The following is an 8,023-nucleotide window of genomic DNA, read 5'->3' as shown; positions in this document are numbered from 1 at the left end:
CTATGGGGATTTCAGACTAAGCCAGCATTAACATGGGCTGACTGGGCCCAATCCCTGTCTCCCTGCAGTTAATGGATGCAGGATGCGGCCTGGCTGAGAGACAGCAGAATCTCTGAGCAGGGTGGCTCCTTGCCCCGTTTTTGAATTCTCCGCCCACTTCAAATAAGCTTAGTTCAGGCTCCTGAGCAGGCTCCGTCAGCGGTGGGTCTGCAGCCCCTGGGATTCCCAGAGCACCCTCTAGCCTGCCAGGCGGCTTGGAGTGGGGAGCTCTCCCGTGCAAAGCCCAGCAGGAGCACTGAGGGCCACGGCTTAGTCAGTCATGCTGATCGCCTGAGACAGAGATTGACACTGTCTGTCACAATTATTTGAGAATGAAAATGACTCACATTTCCTCTGGAGCAGGCGGGAGAGAGGCCGGGAAAGAGGCCGAAAGAAACAACTGATGGAGCCGGGCACCATTACCAGCAACAAAGGTCCCCTGGGAGAAATTAATTCCCCTACCAACGCTAGAGTTGCCAACCCTCCAGGATTGTCAGGAATTAAAGATTAATCTTTAATTAAATATTATGTTATATGATGAGACCTCCAGGAATACTTCCTACCAAAACTGGCAACTATGACCACTGCAAGGGAGCCCCCGCCCACCCCAGGCATTCCCTCCGTGTGCAGCAGCACTGCACAGGCACAGAGCAGAGTTAACAATTCTGTGGCCCGACACAGGATCCGGAGTAGACCCCACCTCCTCCTCCCGCTGGGGCCTGGCTTTGAGGAAGTAGGAGTGCGACTGGCACTACCATGAGCAGCTCCACGTCTGACACACAGGGAGCAAGGTCTGAGGCCGGCGAAGGAACTGGTCCATGGTCCCTTCTCCAAGGAGCCTGCCTTTTAAGGCCCCTGTGGGCCTGGCCTGCAGCCAGGGGCTCAGAGCATGAGCCCCTCTCTATCCTGAGGTTTCAGGACCAGCCTTTACCCGTCTTTTGTCTTCTCTCAAAGAACTAGGCAAATCTTGCTCTGACTTCCCCCCTGATGCCCAGGGCTGGGCTAGAACTGAGTAACCAGACATGTCCCACCAACACTTCCCTGGGGAATACGTCATCTCACCTTCTCCCCCCACCCAGCTTCTGATTCCTGCAGGCTAGTGAGCCAGCAGTCAGATGGGGAAGTGGGCTCGGAGGGATGGGTGACAGGGGTGTCACCGTATTCTGTGTCACGGTCTCTCCCTGCCAACAGCTTCTGTGCCCAGCCGGCACCAGCTCTCGCAGTCCATCTCCTTGCAACGCTGGTTCAGAGTCACTCCGACATCCCTCCACCCTCCTCAACAATTGGGGGTGGCAGATTGATGGGGATGGAATCAGATGGGCACGGATGGTACCATCTGCTGCAAGTTCTTGTTAGCTCTGCAAGAAGAGCTCTTGGGCCCTGGCCAAGGGACAAGCTGCCAGTGTCACCACTGGTGCTGTTCAGTAGCACGACTGGTTTTCTGACTTTGGCAGCCAGCAGCAAGTCAGTGAATTTCTTCCAGAGGCCTCCTACTCCTGGGCTGCACCTGGGTGCTATCAGAGAGAGAGAGAGAGTACTGGAGGCAACATGATTTGATGCTGAGGCTGGTGCATGGAGGCCCTCTAGGCAGAGGGGTCCCCAAAATGCTTCACAAAATTCACACTCCAGCAATAGCGAATGGGACTTCTAGTGAGGCACCTCCCTGTGAGGGTGCTCGCCCAGGGGAGCTCAGCTAGGGGACATGCTGCCATCTTCACCAGCTAGTGCAGTTTTTCATGGGGAATAGTGAGATGCTGCCTCCTGGGCAAGACATTGAGATGGCACCAGGAGGAAATGCCATTGCTGAAATCCCAGGGGCTTTACAGGTGGAGTCTGCTGCCTTGTTTGGGAAAAACTTCCAAAGCTGAGAGCAAGGAATGGCTTATTTTACTGCAGCCTGAATGGGAAGAGGAAGATCCGACCTCCTGCAGTTAACAGAAGCATCAGGGCTTAAAAGGCGGCTTAAGGGCCCAGGCAGACTGGCACGGGGAGCTGGGAGGTCACCCCGCAGAGAAGGTGGCACAGCACAGTAGTGCTTTTAAGGGGGAAATAACCTGATCTCAGCTCTAGACTCAGCTCTGTGTTTGGTTTATTGGCTCAGAACAGTGCAAGAATTGCTCAGGCATTCCTGGGTTATTGGAGACCCGATCTCAGGGCTTGTGTCCTCTTGCTCTCTTTCCTCTTCCCCCAGTTCCAGGCTCTCTCTGCCTCTGGCTCTCACACAGATGCAGACATGCCCCATTTGGGAGCTAAGTGATTTCTTGGCTAACGCCCAGGGACGTTTAGATTCCTTTCATCAATATTGGAAAATAAGAACATAAGAACGGCCAGACTGGGTCAGAGCAAAGGTCCATCTAGTCCAGTGTCCTGTCTTCCAACAGTGGCCAATGTTAGGTGCCCCAGAAGGAATGAACAGAACAGGGAATCATCAAGTGATCCCTCCCCTGTCGCCCATTCCCAGCTTCTGGCAAACAGAGGCTAGGGACACCATCCCTGCCATCCTGGCTAATAGCCATTGATGGACCTGTCCTCCATGAATTTATCTAGTTCTTGTTTGAACCCTGTTATAATCTTGGCCTTCACAACATCCTTTGGCAAGGAGTTCCATAGATTGACTGTGCATTGTGTGAAAAAATACTTCCTTTTGTTTGGTTTAAACTTGCTGCCTGTTAATTTCATTTGGTGACCCCTAGTTCTTGTGCTATGAGAAGGAGTAAATAACAACACCTCCTTATTTACTTTCTCCACACCAGTCATGTTTTCATAGATCTCTATCACATCCCCCCATAGTCATCTCTTTTCCAAGCTGAAAAGTCCCAGTCTTATTAATCTCTCCTCATACAGAAGCTATTTCATACCCCTAATAATTTTTGTTGCTTTTTTCTGAATCTTTTCCAATTCCAATACAATTAATTATATTAATTATAATTAATATACAAATCATTCTCTTTTGTCCCAAGTCAACAAAAACATTTTTTATTTCCTTCCCATCAGCTTGATATCATGCGGGATTTGTTGTGCGTCCGTTGTCCCACACTTCCATTCCCTGGGGGTGTTTTTACCCTCCTTTACACAACTGCCCTATAAAGAAATCCTGCATCAGTTCCCAGTTGACCTGAAAATGAAATACCCAAGCTGCAGGCTTAGAGCAACGGAGCTCGGCTGTCAGTGCTGGAAATTCAAGGAAATCAAGCTCTTGTGCTTTGTTCGTGGTAAGCCTAGTGGGTTAGCACTTTAAGAGTTAAACTTTCTACTCAGAAGCAGCAACATTTATTGGCAAATCCCAGCGTACAGCATGTGCACCAGGGCCTCAGAGTACAGTACTCTAGGGAACCCGCCAATCAGAGTGCTGCCTACATGTTGGAAAATATTTATGTCACCTACCAGGCTGTGAGCAGACTCAGTGGGTTTCCTGGTACAGCCTGATGGACAGGATCAGCTCCCAGCTGCCGGTTTGAAGGGAGAAGCTAGTTCAACAGCTGTGCGTTGTCACGGAGTGTGGGGGAGTCCGGCCCTGCACCCCTCTTCCGGGGACCCACAGTGACTCTTAGCCAGCCAGTAAAACAGAAGGTTTATTGGACAACAGGAACACAGGTTACAGCAGAGCTTGCAGGCACAGTCAGGACCCCTCCACCGAGTCCTTCTGGGCTTTCAGGGTGCTTGGATCCTAGCTAGGATACCCTGAATTCCGCCCACACAGCCCCAAGCCCAAACTCAAACTGCTTCCCTCCTGCCACTCCCTCCCTTTGTCCCCTTCCCGGGCAAAGGTGTTGACCTTTCCCCTCCCTTACCTAGCTCAGGTTACAGGCCCTGGCATCATCCATCCCTTAAAGTCCTCCCCTGCTCTCCCACTCCTCACACAGACAGTCCCTACCCCATCACATCTCTCCCCCCTTCGAGACTGAACTGAGCGGGGTCACTCTGCCCAGTGACCTGGGGAAGTTCAGGGTCCCCTCTCCGGGACAACGCATCCGCTGTCAGGTTGGCACTTCCCTTCACATGGACCACGTCCATGTCATAGTCCTGCAGGAGCAGGCTCCACCTCAGGAGCTTGGCGTTGGCTCCTTTCATCTGGTGCAGCCAGGTCAGGGGAGAGTGGTCGGTGTACACGGTGTAGTGTCGCCCAAAGAGATATGGCTCTAGCTTCTTAAGGGCCCACACCATGCCAGGCATTCCTTCTCGATGGCCGCGTAGCTTTGTTCCCGGGGTAGCAGCTTCTTACTGAGGTACACAATGGGGTGTCTCTCCCCCTTTTCATCCTCCTGCATTAACACCTCCCCCAGTCCCGTGTCTAAGGCGTCGGTGAACACCATAAAGGGTTTGTCAAAATCTGGGTTTGCCAGAACTGGGCCACTAACCAGAGCCTCCTTCAGCGCCCGGAAAGCCTCATGGCACTGCTCAGTCCAGATCACCTTGTTTGGCTTCCCCTTTTTGCACAGTTCAGTGATGGGGCCGGCTATGGCACTAAAGTGGGGCACGAACCTTCGATAGTACCCCGCCATCCCAATAAAGGCCTGGACCTGCTTTTTGGTTTGGGGAGGAGGCCAGTCTCTGATCACCTCCACCTTGGCTGGTTCTGGCTTCAGGCAGCCGCTCCCCACCCGATGGCCCAGGTAAGATACTTCAGCCATCCCCACCTTGCACTTCTCAGCCTTTACTGTTAACCCAGCCTTTTGGAGTCGGTCCAGAACTTGTTTAACCTGGGACATGTGGTCCTCCCAGGTCTGGCTGAAGACGCAGATGTCGTCAATATACACCACGGCAAAACTCTCCATCCCCCTCAGTAGCTGATCCACCAGGCGCTGGAAGGTGGCCGGCGCTCCCTTGAGGCCGAAGGGCAGGGTCAGAAACTCATAGAGCCCCAGAGGGGTGATAAAGGCCGATTTCAGCCTGGCATCTGCGTCCAGCGGCACTTGCCAGTAGCCTTTGGTAAGATCCATAGTGGTGAGGTACCGAGCACCTCCCAGCTTGTCCAGGAGCTCGTCAGGCCTGGGCATAGGGTAGGCATCAGATACGGTGATGGCACTGAGCTTTCGATAGTTCACACAGAGCCGGATTGACCCATCCTTCTTGGGAACCAGCACCACTGGCGAGGCCCAAGGGCTGGAAGACGGCTGGATCACCCCCAAAGCCAGCATGTCCCTGACCTCTCTTTCAAGATCCTGGGCAGTTTTACCAGTGACCCGAAAAGGGGAGCATCTTATAGGGGCATGTGACCCGGTCTCCACCCGGTGGACAGTCAAATTAGTGCGTCCAGGCTGGTTGGAAAACAGCTGTCGGTATAGATGCAGCACCCCCCTGATCTCAGCATGCTGGCCCAGGGTCAGCTGATCAGAGAGGGGAATCGCCTCCGGGGGGAACCAGCTTTTGTCCCAGGGAATAGATCCACTAAGGGGTCATCTCCCTGCCCCTCCCAATGTCCACACACGGCCAACACCACATTCCCCCTGTCATAGTACGGTTTCATCATGTTCACATGGTACACCCGACGGTGATGTGCCCGGTTTGACAGCTCCACCACATAGTTTACCTCATTCAGTTGCTTGATCACCTTGAAGGGCCCTTCCCAGGCGGCCTGGAGTTTGTTTCTCCTCACGGGGATGAGAACCATCACCTGATCCCCGGTGGCGAAGGCACGGGCCCGTGCCGTGCGGTCATACCAGACCTTCTGCCTCCTCTGGGCTCGAGCCAGATTCTCCCTGGCCAGGCCCATGAGCTTGGCCAGTCTTTCCCGGAAGGTCAGGACATACTCCACCACTGACTCTCCCTCGGGAGCAGCCTTCCCCTCCCATTCGTCCCTCATCAGGTCTAGGGGCCCCCTTACCCGCCTTCCATACAACAGTTCGAAAGGTGAAAACCCGGTAGATTCCTGGGGCACCTCCCTGTACGCGAACAGCAGGTGAGGTAAGTACTTGTCCCAGTCCTGCGGGTGCTGGTTCATAAATGTTTTTAGCATCATCTTCAGCGTCCCGTTGAACCTTTCTACCAGCCCGTTGGACTGGGGGTGATACGCTGAGGCCCAGTTGTGCTGGACCCCACATTTCTGCCATAAGGACCAAAGCAGGGCCGACATGAAGTTGGACCCCTGGTCCGTTAAGACCTCCTTGGGGAACCCCACCCAGCTGAAAATTGTCAGCAGCGCATCTGCCACTGTGTCTGCTTCGATAGAGGAAAAGGCCACCGCCTCGAGGTAGCGAGTGGCAAAATCCACCACCACCAGGATGTATTTCTTCCCTGACCGGGTCGTCTTGCTGAGGGGTCCTACTATGTCCATGGCCACCTTCTGGAAAGGTTCTTCTATGATGGGTAAAGGCCTCAATGCCGCTTTCCCCTTGTCCCGGGCCTTCCCCACCCTCTGGCAGGGGTCACAGGATTGGCAGTACTGTCGGACATGGGTAAAGACCCCAGGCCAGTAAAAGTTCTGTAGCAGCCTCTGCCTGGTGCGCCGGATTCCCTGGTGCCCTGCGAGAGGGATGTCATGGGCCAGGTACAACAGCTTGTGACAAAACTTCTGGGGAACCACCAGCTGCCTCCTGATCCCCCATGACTCTACTTCCCCTGGGGGAGCCCATTCTCGGTACAGGAACCCCTTCTCCCACAGGAACCTCTCCTTGCAACCTCTCCTCATGGTCTGTACCGCACTAAGGTCAGCCCGGTCCCTGTGCTTCCGCAAGGAGGGATCTTTCTGCAACTCGGCCTGGAACTCAGCAGCTGGGACAGGGATGGGGACCGGCTCTCTCTTGCTGGCTGGGTCTGAGGCCGCAGCCTCTCTGAACCGTGCCCCTGGGCGTTCCCCTCTCCCTGGGTTAGGGTCCTGCACCTCGGGTGGAGTACCTTCCCGGTTGTCGGGGTGCAGTGCCCTTTGCCGACTCTGACTACGAGTCACGACCAGGGCACTCTGGGTGTTACTAGGCCAGTCCTCGAGGTCCCCTCCCATTAACACGTCAGTGGGCAAATATTGGTGTACCCCCACATCCTTGGGGCCCTCCTTGGCCCCCCATTTCAGGTGTACCCTTGCCACGGGCACCTTGAATGGAGTCCCGCCCACGCCCATCAGGGTCAGGTAGGTGTCAGGCACCATCCGATCTGAGGCCACCACCTCAGGCCAGGCCAGCGTCACCTCTGCGCCCGTGTCCCAGTACCCAGTGACCTTCCTCCGATCTACCTCCAGGGAAACAATGCACTCTTTCCAGAGGGGCAGCCCTCCGCCCACCCGGTAAACCAAAAACCCAGAGCCTGGAGCATCCACAGGTGGTATGTTGCCAACCCCCCTTTTTTGGGAATGTAGCCCCTCCTCCGATTGGGTTTTTACCCAGTCCACCCTCTGCGGGTTGGGTCTGCTTGGTCTGTCCCTGAGCTTGGGGCACTGGGCCCCTATGTGATCTCATTGGCCACAGCGATAGCAGCCCATGTCTCGTGGGTCCCCTTGAGTGGGTCGGAGGGACCTGACGCTGGATGTTCCCCTTTTGGGGGGGTTCTCCATAGGACCCCGCTGGGAGGTCCCATGATGACTCTTTCTCTGCGTTGAGACAGGCTTGCTCCTTCAAGACTCCTCCCTGCCATCCCCTGCCCGACTGTCCACAAATTGGTCAGCCAGCTGGCCTGCGTGCTGTGGGTTCTCCGGCTTCTGGTCCATCAACCACAGCCTCAGGTCGGACGTGCACTGCTCGTACAGGTGCTCCAGTATGAATAGGTCAAGCAGGTCCTCTTTAGTTTGGGCCCCAGCTGTCCACTTGCGGGCATACCCCTGCGCCCGGTTGACCAGTTGTAGGTATGTGACCTCACGGGTTTTACGCTGGCTCCGGAACTTTTTCCGGTACATCTCAGGAGTCAGCCCAAACTCGCGGAGCAGGGCCTGTTTGAACAGTTCGTAGTTCCCTGCCTCCGCCCCTTTCAGTCGGCTGTACACCTCCACGGCTGTGGAGTCCAGTAAGGGGGTGAGAACTGCGATCCTGTCTGCAGGGTCAACCCTGTGCAGCTCGCA

General features: G+C 55.0%; 1 long non-coding RNA gene across 1 annotated transcript; it reads right to left on the bottom strand.

Moving 5' to 3' along the window:
• Positions 1-533: 533 nt before the first annotated feature.
• On the bottom strand, positions 534-7,719 carry LOC115661017. Its single transcript, XR_004002999.1, has 3 exons — positions 7,704-7,719; positions 6,627-6,631; positions 534-614 (listed from the first exon to the last, which is right to left on the bottom strand). It is a non-coding gene; the product is annotated as an uncharacterized LOC115661017 (long non-coding RNA).
• Positions 7,720-8,023: the final 304 nt, after the last annotated feature.

This window comes from Gopherus evgoodei, chromosome 13 (genome assembly GCF_007399415.2).
Source record: "Gopherus evgoodei ecotype Sinaloan lineage chromosome 13, rGopEvg1_v1.p, whole genome shotgun sequence".
NCBI lineage: Eukaryota > Metazoa > Chordata > Testudines > Testudinidae > Gopherus > Gopherus evgoodei.
Note: the sequence above shows the minus strand (reverse complement) of the source record. Positions and strands in the feature narration are given on the sequence as shown.